General features: G+C 46.9%; 1 protein-coding gene and 1 long non-coding RNA gene across 3 annotated transcripts in view; both read right to left on the reverse strand.

The window, feature by feature from the left end:
- IGDCC3 (immunoglobulin superfamily DCC subclass member 3) overlaps positions 1-19,353 on the reverse strand; it is a 111,824-nt gene that overhangs the window by 51,208 nt on the left and 41,263 nt on the right. The gene's annotated exons all lie outside the window — the stretch shown is intronic.
- LOC144325474 (uncharacterized) lies at positions 11,772-13,934 on the reverse strand. Its single transcript, XR_013390631.1, has 2 exons — positions 12,557-13,934; positions 11,772-12,216 (listed from the first exon to the last, which is right to left on the reverse strand). It is a non-coding gene; the product is annotated as an uncharacterized LOC144325474 (long non-coding RNA).

A 19,353-nucleotide genomic window follows, 5' to 3' on the forward strand; every position in this document is an offset into this window, starting at 1 on the left:
CCCTAGTGCTGAAAGGGAAGAGAAAAGAAGGATTTGAATATAATAAAATGGCGGGATTTTTTTAAAAAAGCCATCTAGGCTCCTTTTGCTGTTCTTTGTCCTTCCACGCAAAGAAAACATGCCTTTGCATGTTTTCCAAGAGGGGTTGAAATGCTAACATTTCTTCATCTTCTTCTTCAACATCATCAAGACGAGGTCCATGACCTGAGCAAAACAGGCTTAAAAGGCTCTATTCCCGCACACACCCCAACAGCTTTCACCATTTTTATAATACGAGCATATTTATTGAAATATTTATATATCATCACCTATCGGCAGTTTGAATCCCCGCGACGGGGTGAGCTCCCGTTGCTCAGTCCTTGCTCCTGCCAACCTAGCAGTTCGAAAGCACGTCAAAGTGCAAGTAGATAAATAGGTACCACTCCGGCAGGAAGGTAAACGGCGTTTCCGTGTGCTGCTCTGGTTCGCCAGAAGCAGCTTAGTCATGCCGGCCACATGACCCGGAAGCTGTACGCCAGCTCCCTCGGCCAATAAAGCAAGATGAGCGCCCCAACCCAAGAGTCGGTCACGACTGGACCTAATGGCCAGGGGTCCCTTTACCTTTACCTATTACAAAAGCACCTGAAGGCAGTTTACAATAAATCCCATTAAAAATACCACCCCAACAAAATTAATCAAGCAGTGTTATCAGTCAGTAGACAATCTTACTAATAACAGGACTAGAGGGGTCACTGGTCTGATGAACCAGGCTCTTATTCTGATATTAGATTAGGAACATGGGAAGATAGCTTATTCCAAGTCTTGCCATTGCTCCATCTAGCTCAGTATCAATGGCTCCCTGGAGTTTCACCCAGCCCAACTAGAGATGCCAGGTTTTGAACCTGGGACCTTCTGCATACAAAGCATATGCTCTTGCATTTGTTAAACTTTAGAGAGGTGCTGCCCATCAGTGTAGACCTGATTCCTACAACTTCTTGTTGCCTGGACCCAATGGGATTTGCAGCCCCAAATATCCAAAGGGCACCAGCTTGGCAAAGGTTTCCATAGCGATTGCAAGGCACAGCACCTCCAGGAAAGACCCATTTAATTTCGCACATGCCCGTCGATAACACCATCAAAACCCTTCCTGGTTCCCAATCAAGCCTAATGAATTTTAAATGGGAGGGGGAAATTAACTTTACATTGTCAATCCTCACAAGTCCACAAAGCAATCATTTCCAATAATAGACCGCAAGCTTTCAGAATGCGTTTGCGACGGCATCCTTGCAATTAGCTCACTAAATGTCTAACCCAGCTTTGTTATTTTCCAAGAATTGCTTCGTTCACTGCTATCAGAGATAGCAGCCTTGCTCCGGGGTCTACAAGGATTTTGCCCTTTGTTTTTTGTTGGATATCCAAGTAAGAGGAAGATGACACACCGATGAATGACAAGCCAGTCTATCACCGCACACTCCACATTTAATGTCTTCATACTGGCTCATTAATTACCACGGAAAGCTCCTTCCCAAATGGAACCTGTGATTTATAGAACGCTCGGGCAAGGTGCCATTTTCATCAGGCAAACAGCCAATGGCGTCGCCAGAGTTAATTGCCTTCCGTTTTTCCCCCTCGACAATCGCAGACGTCATCTTTGCTCTGCTCTGCCTCCAATAAAGACTAGGGTTTGGTTTGATCGTATTTCCTAGGAGGTGGGTGCTGTCATATACCGGAAGGGTCTGCCCACCCCCACCCCCTGCCCACAAGGTCAAGTGGGAAAAGGGTACAGTGGACCTTGGCAGGGTTGGGAGTTTTGCTGAGAACAGGTTGGGCCAAGGCATCAGACTGATGGTGCAAGGCAAAGAATAAGGTTGGAGGGACATACAGAGAGGACAGTCAAGCCAGTTCACTGGTCCACTTAGCTCAGTACTGTCAACACGGACTGGCAGTGACTTTTCAGGTGGGAGCCTTTCTCAGTCCTACCCTATGTCGTGAACTGCCCTAAGGTCTACGGATGAAGGGCGGTGTATATAGAAATATAGAAATATAGAAATATAGAAATATAGAAATATAGAAATATAGAAATATAGAAATATAGAAATATAGAAATATAGAAATATAGAAATATAGAAATATAGAAATATAGAAATATAGAAATATAGAAATATAGAAATATAGAAATTGAAAATACCTGGAGGCACCGCAGGAATAGAACCAGGAATGTAAAGCAGGTGTTCCACCTTCCCCTCCATGGGCATAGCCAGAATTTGTTTGGGGGAGGGCAGGCTTTATGTTAAGGGGGTCAGAACCAAGTTATATGTGATTCAATTGGTCAGTTAGTTATTTTTATTTATTTACTTGTTGGGGGGCAGCTACCCCACCCCTGCTACACCAATGCTCCCTTCCCCTCTACATCCCTCAGAGTTCAGTGACTCATACTAGGAAAGGGGGATGCGAAACAGGTCTACTGAGGGGCAATACGGATGGAAGAGAAATTCAGTCCAGTTTGCATTTAAAGCCAAAAGCTGGATTTAACAGTTACATTAAACAAGAACTGAAACTGACAGATTCTTCAAGATAGCTCAGTTGATAAGAGCGTGGTGCTGATAACACAAAGGTTGCAGGTTCGATTCCCATATGGTGCAGCTGCATAGTCCTGCATTGCAGGGGGTTGAACTAGATTATCCTCAGGGCCCCTTCCAATTCTATGATTCCATTCATAGGTGTGTGGCTGGGGAAGATTCCAAGGGCCAGACAGAGAACATTGAGGGCTTTGAGGTTCCCCTCCCATGGCCCAGTCCACTGAATTATATTAAGAGGGAGAATATGTAATCCAACATCTCCCGATATTGCTAATCTTCTTTTCTACAGGTTGAGTATTTCTTGCTTTCTCCCTCTACGAAGAGCTGCAATTACTTTCTCGTAGCTAAGCTGTGCCTATCCACTCTCTTTGGCACCTGTAACTACTCCTGCATTTTGCTGGCAAAAATTCAAGGGAGGTTGAATCAGCTGTTCCTCAGAATATACAGCCTATCCCTGGAAATAGGTCATATGACTCCATACATTGGGGGAGGGGGAGGGCATCCTGTTCTATTTATTCACTGGGGAAAGCCCTGTTGCTTGAAAATAGCTTGTCACTAGAAGTTCCCTCTTCCGCCTGTGCTGGCTGCCTTATGCTTCGGTTGGCCGATGGCCAAATCCTGGTCTGCCTGAACGAAGAGGTTTCGTAGCTCTCCAGCATGCAAGCTCAGCTGTTATGATGGTAAATGCATTTTGATGTTTTCACTGATCTCTCTCTGGTCTGTGCTTCTGTGAAATATGACTTCTGAAACCAACCCATTTCTGATCTTCGGTTGGGAGTGCTTTGGATGGAATATGTCATAGACTATTAAATCATCGGCATCGCTGCTATAACTACTGGAACAAGCCTTTCGCCCCTAGATGCTAATAGTAGGCAAGTTAAGCCAGGCTGCATATACTTTAAGCCAGTGATCAAATCTCACAACCCTGCCAAAAACAAACAACAGCAGTTAGCTGCCCAGTGTGTTAGCGCCCCCTCTGTTAATTTGGCAACCCCCCCCTCCTCCAACTAAGGCAGATTTCAAAAGCATGTAAAGGAGACTGCTCTACATATGAACTTTGCTGTGATTTTTCCATGGGAAGGTTTATAGGGGGCAGGGAATGGGGTCCTCATATTTCTATTCTGCAGGGAACCTCTGGTGCAAATTGCTTGCCTCATACAACATCATGCTTATGGAAATGAGCTACACCTCACTAGAGCAGGGGTCAGCAAACTTTTTCAGCAGGGGGCCAGTCCACTGTCCCTCAGACCTTGTGGGGGGCCGGACTATATTTTTTTGGGGGGGGGGGGATGAACGAATTCCTATGCCCCACAAATAACCCAGAGATGCATTTTAAATAAAAGGACACATTCTACTCATGTAAAAACACACTGATTCCCGGACCGTCCGCCGACCGGATTTAGTAGGTGATTGGGCCGGATCCGCCCCCCGGGCCTTAGCTTCCCTACCCATGCACTAGAGGCTCACACATCTATTTGGTAGTGAGGAACCTCCAGATGAAAAGAAGTGCTTCCAGCAAATGTATAGTCAGCAAACGATGTGGAGACATTGTGTTGAGGACAGTTTTTTTAGAGAGATGTAATATCATCGGTCAACAAATCATTCAGTTCCCAGAGTTAGCTTTACTGAATATATTTCAGGGTCAGAATACAGATCACTTCACTTAAATCTCCTATTGGTTCTCCATTGTTAGCAGCTAGACTTGTTATAGCCCAATTTTGAAAAGACTTGCAAGGAGCATCCTTATCAAATTGGCTTAATAAAGCTTGACAACTGGCCCTAATAAGAGAAACTGGCCAACAAAATATGACTAACAAAAGGACTGAGACACAAAGCCTGATTTACAACTGACTGGAACGGTTTTGCATGAATAAGAAAAAAAAATGCTAAACTTTCCCAGACGTCCAGACTTTTTGGGTTGCTCTAGGTTAAATCATAGTCTACACCTTCAGACCCTCCAAGTGTCCCTATTTCCCAGGGACAGTCCCAGATTTACAGAAGCTGTTCCAGATTCTGATTTGATCCCAGAATGTCCCACTTTTCCTTAGGACGTCCCTATTTTTATTGGAAAAATGTTGACGGGTATGGTAGGACATCCCTATTTTCATCAGAGAAATGTTGCAGTGTATGGAGTTACGTGACCCCCGAGCCAAGGAGATAAGTAACAACACAACCTATACAACAGGGAAGTTTTTTAAATGTTTAATGTTTTCTTATGTTTTTACATATATTGGAAGCCACCCAGAGTGTCTGGGCAACCCAGGCCGATGAGCAGGGTAATAATAATAATAATAATAATAATAATAATAATAATACGTCCCTATTTTCATTGGAGAAATGATGGAGAGTATGAAAATAGGGGGTTGAGGAGGGTCAGTTTTGGGGAGTGAGAAATAGTCTTATTTTCATCTGAGGAATGTTGGAGGGTATGCACTTTAGACTGCTGGCTATTCTTATGCTGTATTTTCACCACATACCTCAATATTTCTTTTGGTAAGGGTGGAGCATTATTTTCAAAAAAAACCAAGAACATTGTTGTTGTTTTTAAGTAAACAATGACAGTAACTTGCTTTGTTAATCCATGCAAGCAACAACAACAACAAAAATTCCATTCCCACAGCCTTCACCAACCTGGTGCCCTCCAGATGTTTTGGACAACTCCCAAAGCTGTAGCCCAAAACATCTGGCCATCATGTGGTTCCAGAAGGCTGCATGACTCTTATGAAGGCTATCTGAACAAAAGTTTGCCTATAATAGCTCCCTGGGAGACCCACAGAGACACTTTAGTTAACTTGTTTATGCCACAACATCAGCAGCAGAGGGCAGCCCATGGGCTGAAGCCCAGGCTGTGTGGTTCCTAGGGGCAGAAAGGAACCTTTGCAGCCCTGTCTTAAAAGTATACGGAGAAGGAGCAAAAAAAAACCCCACATGGCACAGTTTGCAAGGAGCTGAGGCATTCCAAAATGGCAGCCACGTTCAGGCTAAAGAAAGGAAAGGCGAAGACTGCAGGCAGCCCCTCTCTCCTTTGTCAGGAGGCACAATGCTCATGTCAACAGAACCGTGAGCCTGCTCTGACTCTACAATCCACCATCTGGCCGGCTGGCTAATGCACGCCCACAGCAATTCAGCTGGGTAAGGAAGCCACAGGGGAAATCAAGCCCAGCCAAGACTGATGCTTTGAGCTATATATATAAATTAATGCAGATGGTTCAAATGCAGATGGATCGCCACTTGGATGGGGCCAGCACTGGTGACCTGCCTGTCGAGAGACGTCTGACCATGAGGCACTAAAAAGAGAGGGAGGGAGGGGAGAGAGGAGGAAGGGGAGGGACAGAGAGGAGTAGGAGGCTCACAGCTTCCCACTTAATAGCATTGTCAGGGAGTGTCAGGGTAGCTATTTCCTATGAGAGGGATCTGGCAAAAACATGCAAGGCTCTACACATGCCAGAGGATATCTGAGCATTCTTCTGCAGCTGCAGGGTCAGAGCCACACACACTCCTGCTTCCAAAGTTAGACCCATCTCTCAATATGCTAAGGTCGCCTTCACTATCCTGAGGTCCTTTCTGGTGTTTTGGATGAGAACATAGCTGAGGATTGATGGGAGTTGTAGTTTAAAACACCAGGAGGACTCCAGGCTGGCAAAGGTTGTGCTAAGGAAAGGCTGGGCCAAGGAACATAGAATTTTGGCCACTGGCAACGAGAGAGAGAGAGAGAGAGAGAGAGAGAGAGAGAGAGAGAGAGAGAGAGAGAACAGCTGATCAAACAGAACCTTGAAAGTCTTCAAATCACATGCTTTGTTTTGTTTTGTTTTGTTTTGGGCTGCTCAGAAGAATGCCATCTATCCATATGGACTGACTAGGTAAAGGGTAAAGGGACCCCTGACCATTAGGTCCAGTCGTGGCCGACTCTGGGGTTGCGGCGCTCATCTCGGCTTTATTGGCCGAGGGAGCCGGCGTACAGCTTCCGGGTCATGTGGCCAGCATGACTAAGCCGCTTCTAGCAAACCAGAGCAGCGCACGGAAACGCTGTTTACCTTCCCACCGGAGCGGTACCTATTTATATACTTGCACTTGATGTGCTTTCAAACTGCTAGGTTGGCAGGAGCAGGGACCAAGCAACGGGAGCTCACCCCATTGCAGGGATTCAAACCACTCCACAGGAAGTTCAGAGGGTGGCAACATGAGAACCGGTCTTTTTAGTGATGGCTTTCCACCTGCAGAATACTCTCCCAAGAAAGGCTCGCCTGGCACTTTCATTACATACCTTTAGGTGCCTGGCAAAAATATTTCTTTTCTGCTAGGCCTTTGGCTTTCTGTGGCCTCCTTTAGTGGGTGGGATGTTTTAAATCAAAGGAGCTGGACTTTGGGCACGATCCCTTTCTTCCCCTGCCCCATGTGTTCATTGAACGTGCAAGGGTACATTTTTAAAGCTACACATCACAGGAATTCTGTGAGATGGAGAGTTAGTTGGATACAACCCCTTAGACTGTACACTAATAGACCTATTGAAATTAACGGACCTTCGACCTCTCCAATTCCCTCTTCTTCTCCAGGTATGGTCAGCACTGGAGACAACCCTGACTCATCATATTTCACAGCTGAGGTTTTCCTCGTATCTTACCAAGAAAAAAATAAACCCTCTATCACACTTTAGATTGGCAGTTGGCAGGGGTGAGCTGGAAAAGATTATCATTCCAGCAGAGCCAGATAATTTGTAATCCCATTAAGAAGGGTTTCCCATTTTCTTGCTCAGTGCTACCAGAGAAACCTCGGCATGCTTTTTAAAACAGCCTTCTGCATCCTGGTAGCCTTCAGATGTTTTGGACTACAAATCCCAAAAGCTTTTGGCCCGTGGACGATCCCAGGTTACAGAAGGCTGTTTTATAACAATGGTATTTAAATACAGTGGTACCTCGAGTTACAGACACTTCAGGTTACAGACTCCGCTAACCCAGAAATAGTACCTTGAGTTAAGAACTTTGCTTCAGGAGGAGAACAGAAACCGCGTGGCAGCAGCACGGCAGCAGCGAGAGGCCCCATTAGCTAAAGTGGTACCTCAGGTTAAGAAAAGTTTCAGGTTAAGAACGGACCTCCAGAACGAATTAAGTTCTTAACCCGAGGTACCACTGTACACCTACACACAGTGCACCTAAGCTTAAAGAAAAGTTCCATGTGACTCAAAATAACACCCCCTGCACTGTCAGTGTTAATTAATCCAGTAAGTGTGTGAGAAGAACCTTCTGGATCAAGCCAATGGCCCACCTAGTCGGCAATCCTGTTCTCACAGAAGCCAACCAGATGCTTGCAGGAAATTCGCAAGCAGAGCCAGAGCATAAGAGCACTCCCTGCTGTGGTTTCCAGCCAGTGGTACTCAGATGCATTACTACCTCCAACTATGGAAGCAGAGCATAGCCATCGCGGCTAGTAACCCTTGACAGGCTTCTCCTCCACAAATTTGTCCAAGAAATCCAAGTCAGTGGCTGTCTCTGCCTCCTCCCAACATTCATCTTCATAGGATGTCCAATAGTTATGAAACACAGAAAAACTTGCCTCTCAATGCCATGCATTGCCCTGTCTGAGCGGGTTATCGGGGTGTACACATGAGTGGCACGTTTCTTTGGCCTTCCTGCACATGCTTCGATATTGAGTCATGACCGAAGCGCTGGAGCAACATCCCTTATGGAGCCTCGGTGAAACTGAGCCCAGTGATGATGCCTTGTTCCCACAACCGCCCCCAATTATTTCTCAATTGCTACCACCGTTCAGGTTCCAAGAAGTCAATGGTGGAAACGGACAACCTCCCCCTCCCTGTCTCGCAATCCCCGCTGCTGCAGGGAGCCTGTGAGCAAAGGAAGAAAGCAATCAGAGCACAGGAAACGGTTATAGCTCCAAGAGTGCAAAAAACAGCAACACCCCAAAATGACAGAGAGAGAGAGAGAGAGAGAGAGAGAGAGAGAGAGAGAGAGAGAGAGAGAGAAGACCCATAAGTCAAACCCAAGGAAAAAGGAGGGAGGGAGAGGCCCAGCAAAGTTAGGCCTGAATTAAGGTACACTCACATCAGGCACTGCAGGAAAAGAGGTGAGGGTTCCCCCCCCCCTTCCCTTTCTTTCAGCAGGATGCTTTAAACGTCAGGCATGGCTTTAATTAGTGGGGCTGGGATGAGAATTGTAGCCTTTTCTCCCTTTTCTTTTTCGCCAGGCTGGGAATGGAAACAAAGTCCCGGTCCTCACAGTCCTCGGATGGAAAGCCCAGATTCCAAAGTTTAGCCGTTCCACCTCCATCCAGATGAATGGTTTTGCTCCCCAGCGTCTAACTGACATTTGGATTGGATTGCCTAGGTCTCCATGAGGCCATGTGCCCCCCAAGTGGTGGCTGGCAACCACTGCACCTAATGGGGCTAGCAAGGAGATGGGGCCAAGGAGTTCACCAGAGGTGGTGGTGGTGGAACCCAACTTGTTCTGGTTTTCTCCCCGTCCTCCTCCCTGGTGAAAAGAGGGCACCAGCCTGGAAATACCATGGGCACTAAAACAATGTAGAAGCACACTTAGCCTCTCGAAGGGAAGATCTACACTGCACATTTAAGGCAGCACATTTAACACACATTTTGGGAACCGTAGTATTCCCCTCACAGAGGCACAATTCCCAGTACCCTTCACAAACTATAGTTCACAGGATTCTTTGGGGGAAGCCATGTGTTTTAAATGTAAGGTATAGATGGGTGAAGCCAAACTGCTGTGTTAGCAGCAGGGAAGTGATTTCCCTAGGGCGCAACCCTGGACAGTGGGTATGGACATAGCTGTCAACTTTTCCCTTTTCTTGTGAGAAATCCTATTTGGAATAAGGGAATAAGGGAATTTCCCTTTAAAAAGGGGAAACATTGACAGCTATGGGTATGGAGGTCCTGGGCTGCCCAGACTACAAGATCTCCCTCTCGGCGTCACGGTTGTGGTCCAAAGGAAAACAGAGCAATACATTTGGCAACGGCTTGGAGGCAGGAGTTGCCAAAAGGAGATGTACAAGGCACCATCCAACCGTCTTAGGGGCACCACTCCAGATTTGTGTAGGGTTTACTCTTCAGCCTTTTCTTCTCCCAAAGATATCCTGCAAGCACCAGGCAAATTTGGCAGTTTTCCCAATGCAAACTGAACATTTCCTGGGCACACCTGAGGGCATCTGTACCTGGCCCTGTACTCAATCGCATCTTTTCTTCCCTGACAACAGAGGCGGAGGTCATTTTGACCAGGGCTGTATTATCTAACAGGCTAACAAGGCTCTGACATCTGGGCTATGATTTTCATAGCACAGTGCTGCATTTGCCTATGATGGCAGTATTGCAGAAAACATGCTTTTAAAATATGAATTACATATGTGCATTGATTTGTAGAACAACAGAAAGTTTATTAAGTGGTCCGCTGAGACCCCGAACAATTTCAAGTAGGGGGTGAAGAGTTTGATAACAAGTACTCTATACACATCTGTCAGAATCCTTACACATTAATAATTATTATTATTTATGCCCCCGTCCATCTAACTGGCTTTTCCCAGCCACTCTTTTTACACATTTACACCCATTTGTTGGTGCTGCAATATTTTAAAACTGTTGGTTTTAGAGAAGAGTTCAGTCTCTTACAATTTCACTCATGAACAATAAAGCATGGAACTTGCAAGCAAAGACATCTGGGAAGAATATCTGTGCCGTGTAAACAGCAAAGAGATTCACTTGCAAGACATCCTCCATGTCTCACACTTTGACTTGGTCTTCTATTTCCAGTCCTCTTCCTCGGTTGGGCAGGGAAGGGACACACAAAAGTTTAGGACACTAGGAGGAGGAGGACAGTATCTGCACCCTAAGCTTCTGCTTTCTCTATACACTTTCCTTTGGGCTAGAGATAGCAGCATTCATTAACAGGAGGAAAAGCCTTAGCTCAGTGTTAGAGCATCTGCTTTGCATGCAAAAGGTCCCAGGTTCAATCCCTGGCATCTCCAGGTAGGGCTGGGAGACACACCTGTCTGAAATCTGGAGAGCCTCTGCAAGCGGGCCAATGATCTGACTCAGATAAGGCAGCTTCTTATTTCCTCAATGTTTGGGGATAGAGAGGGGAGGTTTGCAAGGGACAGAAAAGCCTGGGGGAAGACACACACTCGCATAGCTGCAGCATCACAAGGCAGCACAGATCAGCGAGCAAAAAGGGGAGGCAAGTCTTGCATTTACGGTTAAATAGGCACGTAATTAGTTTCTGCAGCCCTCCTTTAAGATGAATGAATTAAATCTTCAGCATTCACAAGTCGACAAGTTCGCTGCTCTGATAAGCTCGAACGGTTCCCTAGTTAGTTTTCCTTTTCAGCCAGAGGTGCATAAGATCTTCTTGAAAACCGAAGTACTATACAACTGGCCAAAGCCAGGGGGTGTGGTCTGGGGAGAGTTCTGAGGGCCAGATGGAAAGGTCTTGAGGGCCACATTTGACCCCCGTTGCACAGCTTCCCAACCCCTGCCTTATGGAATAGTGTTTCCCAACCTTGGGCCTCCAGCTGTTTTTGGACTACAACTCCCATCATCCCTAGCTAGCAAGACCAGTGGTCAGGGATGATGGGAATTGTAGTTCAAAAACAGCTGGAGGCCCAAGGTTAGGAAACACTGGAATAGAGTACCCTCTCGACTGCCTGTAGAGCTGGCCACCCATAACGTCAGCCAACTCCCCAAACCAATGAGGACGCATCAGACCCTTTAAAAAAAGCATTTGAAACCAAGCCAGCTTATCAGCCTGAGCCACTTGTCTTGACTTGGTGGGGTTTTGCCTGCCCTTCTGCTTTCTCTTCCTCAAGATTATGACCCCTGCCTGCCTTTGACCTTGCACGCCCTTCTGGCCCCATCAATCCTCTCCCTGCCACTTTGGAACTCGACCTTCTGCCTGCCTCTGACTCCGCTCTTGTCCCTGGCACTTTGATCCTCGCCTCTTTGATCTAGGGCCTGACCTCCAGCCTATCTATGGCCACATCTATTTCCCTCCTCATCCTGCATCCAAACCAGAAACCATCTGCAGCCAATCTTGGGAGCAAGACTATGGCTGCCACTTCAAACCAACAAAACCCAGAAAATAAAGAAGGTTCCATGTTTCATTATGCATTATGGTCCGTCCGTCCCCCCCCCCCCAAAAAAAAAAATTCTTACCCATTTGGACCCATCTGAGTTCATTTTGTATTTTATTTTTTAAAAAAACATATATACCAGACATATATATCCATTCATTTTAATGGATCTACTCTGAGTAGGTCAACCCATCATTGCTAATGAATAGAAAAATAAAACACTGGACACCCTTCTACAGAAGATTTTAAGGCATATTGCTGCCTAAAAGATGAAGAATGGAAAGCCAGCTATCTTGGCAGTCCTGAAAAGACCCAGACCCAAATTGGGAGGGAGAAGGAATACTCTAAAAAAATAAATAAATCACCAGAAACACACACACACACTCATGAAACCCTTGCGCTCCAAAAGAAGCCTAGAACAATTACTTTCCTAATTAGTCAACAAATTACTGTTTCACCAAAGCAGATCCTATGTTGTTGGGGAAACTATCAGCATTTCTAGTGCAATTTCATGCTTTGTTGATGATGGATAAAATGAGGCTGAGTGGCGCCCATTCGCATCCCAACTTCACTGCTGGACAAGTAAAAGGTAAAGGTACCCCTGCCCGTACGGGCCAGTCTTGACAGACTCTAGGGTTGTGCGCCCATCTCACTCAAGAGGCCGGGAGCCAGCGCTGTCCGGAGACACTTCCGGGTCACGTGGCCAGCGTGACATCGCTGCTCTGGCGAGCCAGCGCAGCACACGGAAGGCCGTTTACCTTCCCGCTAGTAAGCGGTCCCTATTTATCTACTTGCACCCGGAGGTGCTTTCGAACTGCTAGGTTGGCAGGCGCTAGGTTGGCAGGGGATTCAAACCGCCGACCTTTTGATCGGCAAGTCCTAGGCGCTGAGGCTTTTACCCACAGCGCCACCCGCTGGACAAGTAGTCGGACTCAATATCCAAAGGAACAAATGCTGAGATTTGGACCACAAACTTGGACCACAAGGGCAGTAAAATAATGAGGCTAAGGGCTATCCCACATATTATACACAGAGAGAACCACCCAGCCAATGAGTTACCAGGCCAAATGCAAGGTGTTAGTTCTAGCATATAAAGTCCCAAATGGCCTGGGACTCAAAAATTCAAAGGAATGCCTTCCCCAATATCAACCATCTTTGGACCCTACAATTGGCATATGACACCTTGTTGAAGACTGCCTGATTGGTGCTGACCCAAGGCAGGGCCTTTTCAGGGGTGGTTCCCCAGTTGCAGAATGCCCTCCCTAATGAGGCATACCTGTCTCCATCATCATTAACCTTCAGGAGACATTTATAAACATTCCTGTTGTTCATTTTTATATTTCTTGTTACATTCAATTTCTATTTTGTAACTTTATACAATACAGTGATACCTTGTGTTACATACGCTTCAGGTTAAAGACACTGCTAAGCCAGAAATAGTACCTCAGGTTAAGAACTTTGCTTCAGGATGAGAACAGAAATCGTGCTCCGGTGGTGCGGCAACAGCAGGAGGCCCCATTAGCTAAAGTGGTACTTCAGGTTAAGAACAGTTTCAGGTTAAGAATGGACCTCCGGAATGAATTAAGTACATAACCAGAGGTACCACTGTATGCATATCATTGAAAAACCATTAAAAAACAAACATTCCTGGGGGCAGAAGAATACTGATCCTGGCAACCCTGAGAACATTGGATAGAAGAATGTTTTTAATTGCTTTCTACAATGTTTCAACTGTAGCTGATTTTCAGCGTAATTGTTTTTAGGATATTTGTAACCACTTTTTAAAAGTTTTATTTGCTTGTTTTTAAATTGTGCATTTGTTTGCCAGCCTGGGCTCCTTGTGGAGGAAGTGTGGTGTATAAATAAATTCAATCAATCAATAAAATTCTGGCTTCTTTACAAGCACGCATGTACGATGCACCTGTTTGGAAATGCATATTCCTTCAGCTCAGAGGGGTTTAGCAGTAACTGGGCAGTGTCGACCCCAGGTTTTGGAGGCCCTTGGTACACAAGACCCCCTTCCCCCCAGGTAGCCCTCAACAGATGCCTGCCCTTGGTGCCCCTCACCACCAGCCCTACAACTTGGGTGTTGGGTTTGTGCCCTCTGAGTTTCTTTCCCCAGAAAACCTGCTTGAAGGTGAGCTAGACTGGTGACTGGGAGCAGCCACCGAGACCACATAACACCGGTCTTGAAAGACCTACATTGCCTCCCAGTACGTTTCCGGGCACAATTCAGAGTGTTGGTGCTGACCTTTAAAGCCCTAAACGGCCTCAGTCCAGTATACCTGAAGGAGCATCTCCACCCCCATAGTTCTGCCCGGACACTGAGGTCCAGTGCTGAGGGCCTTCTGGCGGTTCCCTCACTGTGAGAAGCGAACTTACAGGGAGCCAGGCAGAGGGCCTTCTTGGTAGTGGCGCCTGCCCTGTGGAACACCCTCCCACCAGATGTCAAAGAGAAAAACAACTACCAGACTTTCAGAAGACATCTGAAGGCCGCCCTGTTTAGGGAAGCTTTTAATGTTTCATGGACTATTATATTTTAACATTTTGTTGGAAGCCACCCAGAGTGGCTGGGGAACCCCAGCCAGATGGGCAGGGTATAAATAATAAATTATTATTATTTATTATTATTATTATTATTGCTGTGTTTGGGGGCAACGAAAGATGATTGCACTCCTCTGCACCCACTCTGTATACCTCCTTGAGCAGCTTTCCCGAGCTTCTTTTTAAACTAATTCACCCTCCTCCTGATCCTCTGCTATAACTGGGTTTGCAAAGGCCCACGGATAATGAACTTTTTCCAGCCCACCGGTGGCAGGAATATAAATCGCACGCCACAATTCCATGCCGTTAATGGCAGGACAGGCATCTCTCTACCCTCCCTATCTGTTTTAAGAGACTTGGATAAATATGCCGCTCATATTAAGAAATCGAATCGAGCTGCTGGGGAGCACAATTTATCCCATAAAATCTCTAAAAAGCTTGTAAACTCCTGGTGTTATTAGCCCAGATTTATTATGTGTATTTGAAGCAATACTCAGAGGCATTGTTAAGCTACTGCTGGCGGGAGGCTGTGGCTTTCTCGTTTTACATATTTTTGTTGTTGTTGTTGGGCTGTTTTAAATGTATTTCTCTTTTGGTAACGGGACGCTGCCATATGGGGAGTTGGCACTGAGAAGGCCATCAAAGGCAAAGGAAACTGATGGATGCCTTTGCTTGCCCATCCCTGCTCTCCATAGCCATCTCCATCAAAATCCACCCCTTTTGCTGTTTCCAGCTGAGGTTCTCCTCCCATTTCAACTGCAAGTTGCACATTTCCAAGAAGAGGAAAGTCAGGAACAGCTCCATAGGCATGATAAGAATGGTTAGGGTGTCAGACTAGGAACTGAGAGAGCCTAACCTACCGCACAGAGCTGTTGTGGAGATTAAAAGATGGGAAGAACCGTGTAGGCCACCCTGAGCTCTTGGGAGAAAAGGGTGGGAAATAAATGTAAAAAAATATAATACATAAATAAAAATTCTGACCAGCAGCAGAGCACCTGGAAAGCTGCTGCCAGCCTGTGCTGGCAATGCTGAATAGGTAGACCAGTGGGCTGAGTCAGCAATAAGGCAGCTTCCCATGTTTCTGTGGCTCTTCATGTAGAACAGGGGGGAGGAGCCTGCAGCCCTTGAGGCGTTGTTGTGACTACAGCAAGCATTGTCCTTAACCATTGGTCATGCTGGATGAGCCTAGTGAGAGATGCAGCTCACCAACATCTGGGAGGCTGCAGGTTCTCCGTTCCCTGAACCATGAGGACTAGAATCTTTAAGACAAAGGGCTGCAGCTCCATGGCAGACCACAGGCTGTGTGCATGCAAAAGATCCCAGGTGCAACTTCAACATCTTCAAGCAGGATTGGGAAAGCCTGAGACTCTTTGGAGAGGCACCACCAATCAACAGAATACAGACCATGCTGAGCTAAAATGGACTTGTGGTCTGGCTCGCTCGACAAGGCAGCTCTCCCAGTGGCCATATGGTAGCAAATCCTCCGAGGGAGAAAGTATGCCACATCAATGGGCGACCAATAATGGCTGGGGAAGGTTAGCAGGGACATGTAAACAATGCACCAAGGAAGCCAATGGATGGCCTTTTGCATGAGGCAGGGAGTGACTTCCACTCTCCTCACTACCACCTCCAACCCCCCATGCTGCAAACATCTTGTTTCCTGCAACACACCATTTCAAATTCCATTGTACTCGAGTTTGTTGTTGCTTAGTTGTTTAGTTGTGTCCGACTCTTCGTGACCCCATGGACCAGAGCACGCCAGGCACCTCTGTCCTCCACTACCTCCCGCAGTTTGGTCAAACTCATGCTGGTAACCTCGAAAACACTATCCAACCATCTCGTCCTCGGTCGCCCCCTTCTCCTTGTGCCCTCCATCTTTCCCAGCATCAGTGTCTTCTCCAGGGAGTCTTCTCTCCTCATGAGGTGGCCAAAGTACTGGAGCCTCAGCTTCAGGATCTGTACTTCCAGTGAGCACTCAGGGCTGATTTCCTTAAGAATGGATGCGTTTGATCTTCTTGCAGTCCATGGGACTCTCAAGAGTCTCCTCCAGCACCATAATTCAAAAGCATCAATTCTTCGGTGATCAGCCTTCTTGATGGTCCAGCTCTCACTTCCATACATCACTACTGGGGAAACCATAGCTTTAACTATACGGACCTTTGTCAGCAAGGTGATGTCTCTGCTTTTTAAGATGCTGTCTAGGTTTGTCATTGCTTTTCTCCCAAGAAGCAGGCATCTTTTAATTTCGTGACTAGCCTCCAATTGCCAGGGTGAGATTTCAAGCAGCAGCTTATGGGGAGCCATTAAAGGGCAGAAAATTATTATTATTATTATTATTATTATTATTATTATTATTATTATTATTATACCCGTGCCTCAGGGCACCAAAACGTCTTGGGCTGCCTCTGATGCATCACTCTTGCATCTTGAAGGAGGTGGGGGTTGGAGGGTAAGCATGGAAACCGCCAGGAAAGAGTGCAAAATGCACTCTAAAGAGTAATCTTAGAACCATGCAGCAACACCAAACTCCCTCCCTTTTCTTTTTATACATGTGCTGTAGCTCAGTGGCTGTGTATCTTCTCTGCCAACAGAATGTCCCAGGTTTGATCCAGGGAAGGCTTGGAGGACCTCTGTGCTGGAGACTCTAGAGACCCACTGCTGCCAGTCAGTGTGGGCATTACTGATCTAGATGGACGAGTGGCCTGGCTCAGTAGACGGCAACTTCCTAAATTCCTGTGATACCACTGCAAGTGGTGGAATTTGAAGAAAGCAGTCAATTCTTTGGTTCAGAAGCAGGAATAGACAACAGCAGCAGGGCAGAAGGCAAGCCATTGCCCAAGTACGGATTCCCTCAATGGGACCCCAGTGCATACCTTCCCCCCCCTCCCCTCTTGCAGCTTCCTTTCACTGCCCCCCTTCAGAGGCAGCTGCATACCAGGTGAAAAGAATCAAGGGTCGAAACTACCCTGGGCCGCTTCTAATTGGCTCCCAGCCCTCTGACACCCTCCCCTCCTTCCAGCCCACTGCCCATTTCCCTTTGAAGCTCAGCTAATGACAAAATGACATCCTGCGCCCCCTCCCCACCCCACCCCAATTCTCCCCCTCTGCCCATTAAGAGGGGCCCCTCACCCTGACCTTAAGGTGTTTCTGCTTCCCAGCTCTAAGCCGCAGCTCCCAAGAAACGGAGCATTTATACTGATCTTAACACACACAAACACAGCCTGAAAGAAAAGGGACACTTCCCTCTCTGTTTTAAACTGGTGCTGCTTTTGGTTGATTAATCAATTAAACAAATCCAGTCGTAGGACAGGACTCTCGTCTTCTCTTGTTCTCTGTTTCTGAGATAATAAACCCATAAGCCAGTGTGATGCAATGTGTTGGCTTTCGCCAAGGTGGAGAAAGCTTAAAAAGAAGGGATTTCTTCATGCAACACATATGGGAACTCAATTCCACAGGAGGCTGTGATGGCTTTTGGATGGCTTGAGAAGAGGATTAGACAAATGATAATTCTATCAATGGCTACTAGCTATGAGGGCTATGCTCTACCTCCATAGTCACAGGCAGAAATGCTTCTGAATACCAATTGCTGGAAACCGCAGAGGGTTGTTGTGTTGCTGTTGTGCTCAGATATTGCCTGCCTGCTTCCCACAGGGATCTTGTTCGCCACTGGAAGAACAGGATGCTGGCCTGATCCAATGGGCTGTTCTTACGTTCTTAAGCAGATCTGGAGTCCTGCTCAGTCCTGAAGCTCTTGGGCAGCGGTCAGTCAGCAAGGTTTACCTCGCCTGGGCCGGTTCACTCCAGTGGAGATCCCTCCATGGGCCAGATCTGCACAGACGCAATTTCCAGCATCTGTGCAGACGCGATTTTTGGCGCCACGGAAGCGAGTCCCCACGTGCTACGCTAAACTGGCACAGCATGGCACGGGGACTCGCTGAGTGGGCAGCTCAGTTCGGGGGCAGCTCATGGGTTAAACAACCCATGGGTCTTAGGTTGCCTACCCCTGCTCTTGGGCGATGAATCCTTCTCTCTGAGCTTGACCACTTTACAGGACAGTCCCCGAGGATGTTGAATATGTGTGTGTTTCTTTTAGCTTCGCTATTGGCCCACACTACGCATTCCACATTCATGAACGCAAAAGATGTTACTTGAAACAAAGAAGGGATGAGGAGAGAGGCGGGGGGGGGGGGAGAAAGAGAAATTACTCTCCATCACTGAGAATTGCAATCATCAGAAAGGGTCGTTAAGGGAAAGAGTCGGCCCAAATGCATATAATCAGCAAATTTATGGTCTGCTTGTTCTATTATTTGGCAGGGAGAGAAGGTGGAAAGGCAGAAAGGGAAGTGCTTAATCCAGAATTATTAAAACACAAGCTGGTAGGTCGTCTTAGCTCTTGTTCCGCTGCTTGGGATGCCAGCTTGCCTCCACGTGTCTCTACAGTTTTGCAAAACACATCCATACATACACAGCAGGGTTTCAGTCCCTCCACCCCCACGGCCCACAATTTAAGTGATTTCCCCCAAGGGGCCTTGTATGAATTTTATAGGGCATAACTAATACCGATAAGCAGGCTTGATAAGGAGGTGTTATTAACCAACTGATGGGCCAATTCATTCACATATGCATCCTCTTTTAAACAGAGGGGAACGTAATTAACAGTACGGCAGCCCGCAAGCAACCTTATTGCTTTGCAAGGGCTGTGGCAGGATGGGCCTGGCAGATTTCCTCTGGAGGATAAACGAGGAACACAGGTAAGAGCAGGTGAGCCAACTGTCCTTTTACTGGAGACACAGCTGGGCTGGGCTTGCCACTGTCTTGCAAATCAGCCCCTATTCTGCCACATAACTATGCTCTAATTCAGGGGTAGGCAACCTAAGGCCCATGGGCCGAATGCGGCCCAATCGCCTTCTCAATCCGGCCCACGGACGGTCTGGGAATCAGCGTGTTTTTATGTGAGTAGAATGTGCCCATTTATTTAAAATGCATCTCTGGGTTATTTGTGGGGCATAGGAATTCGTACATTCCCCCCCCCCCAAAATGTAGTCCGGCCCACCACATGGTCTGATGGACGGTGGACCGGCCCACGGCTCAAAAAGGTTGCTGACCCCTCCACTGTTGGGCGATAGCATGCTCTGAATGCGAGTTTCTGGAAACCACCAGAGAG

Source organism: Podarcis muralis, chromosome 14 (assembly GCF_964188315.1).
Source record: "Podarcis muralis chromosome 14, rPodMur119.hap1.1, whole genome shotgun sequence".
NCBI classification, from domain to species: domain Eukaryota; kingdom Metazoa; phylum Chordata; class Lepidosauria; order Squamata; family Lacertidae; genus Podarcis; species Podarcis muralis.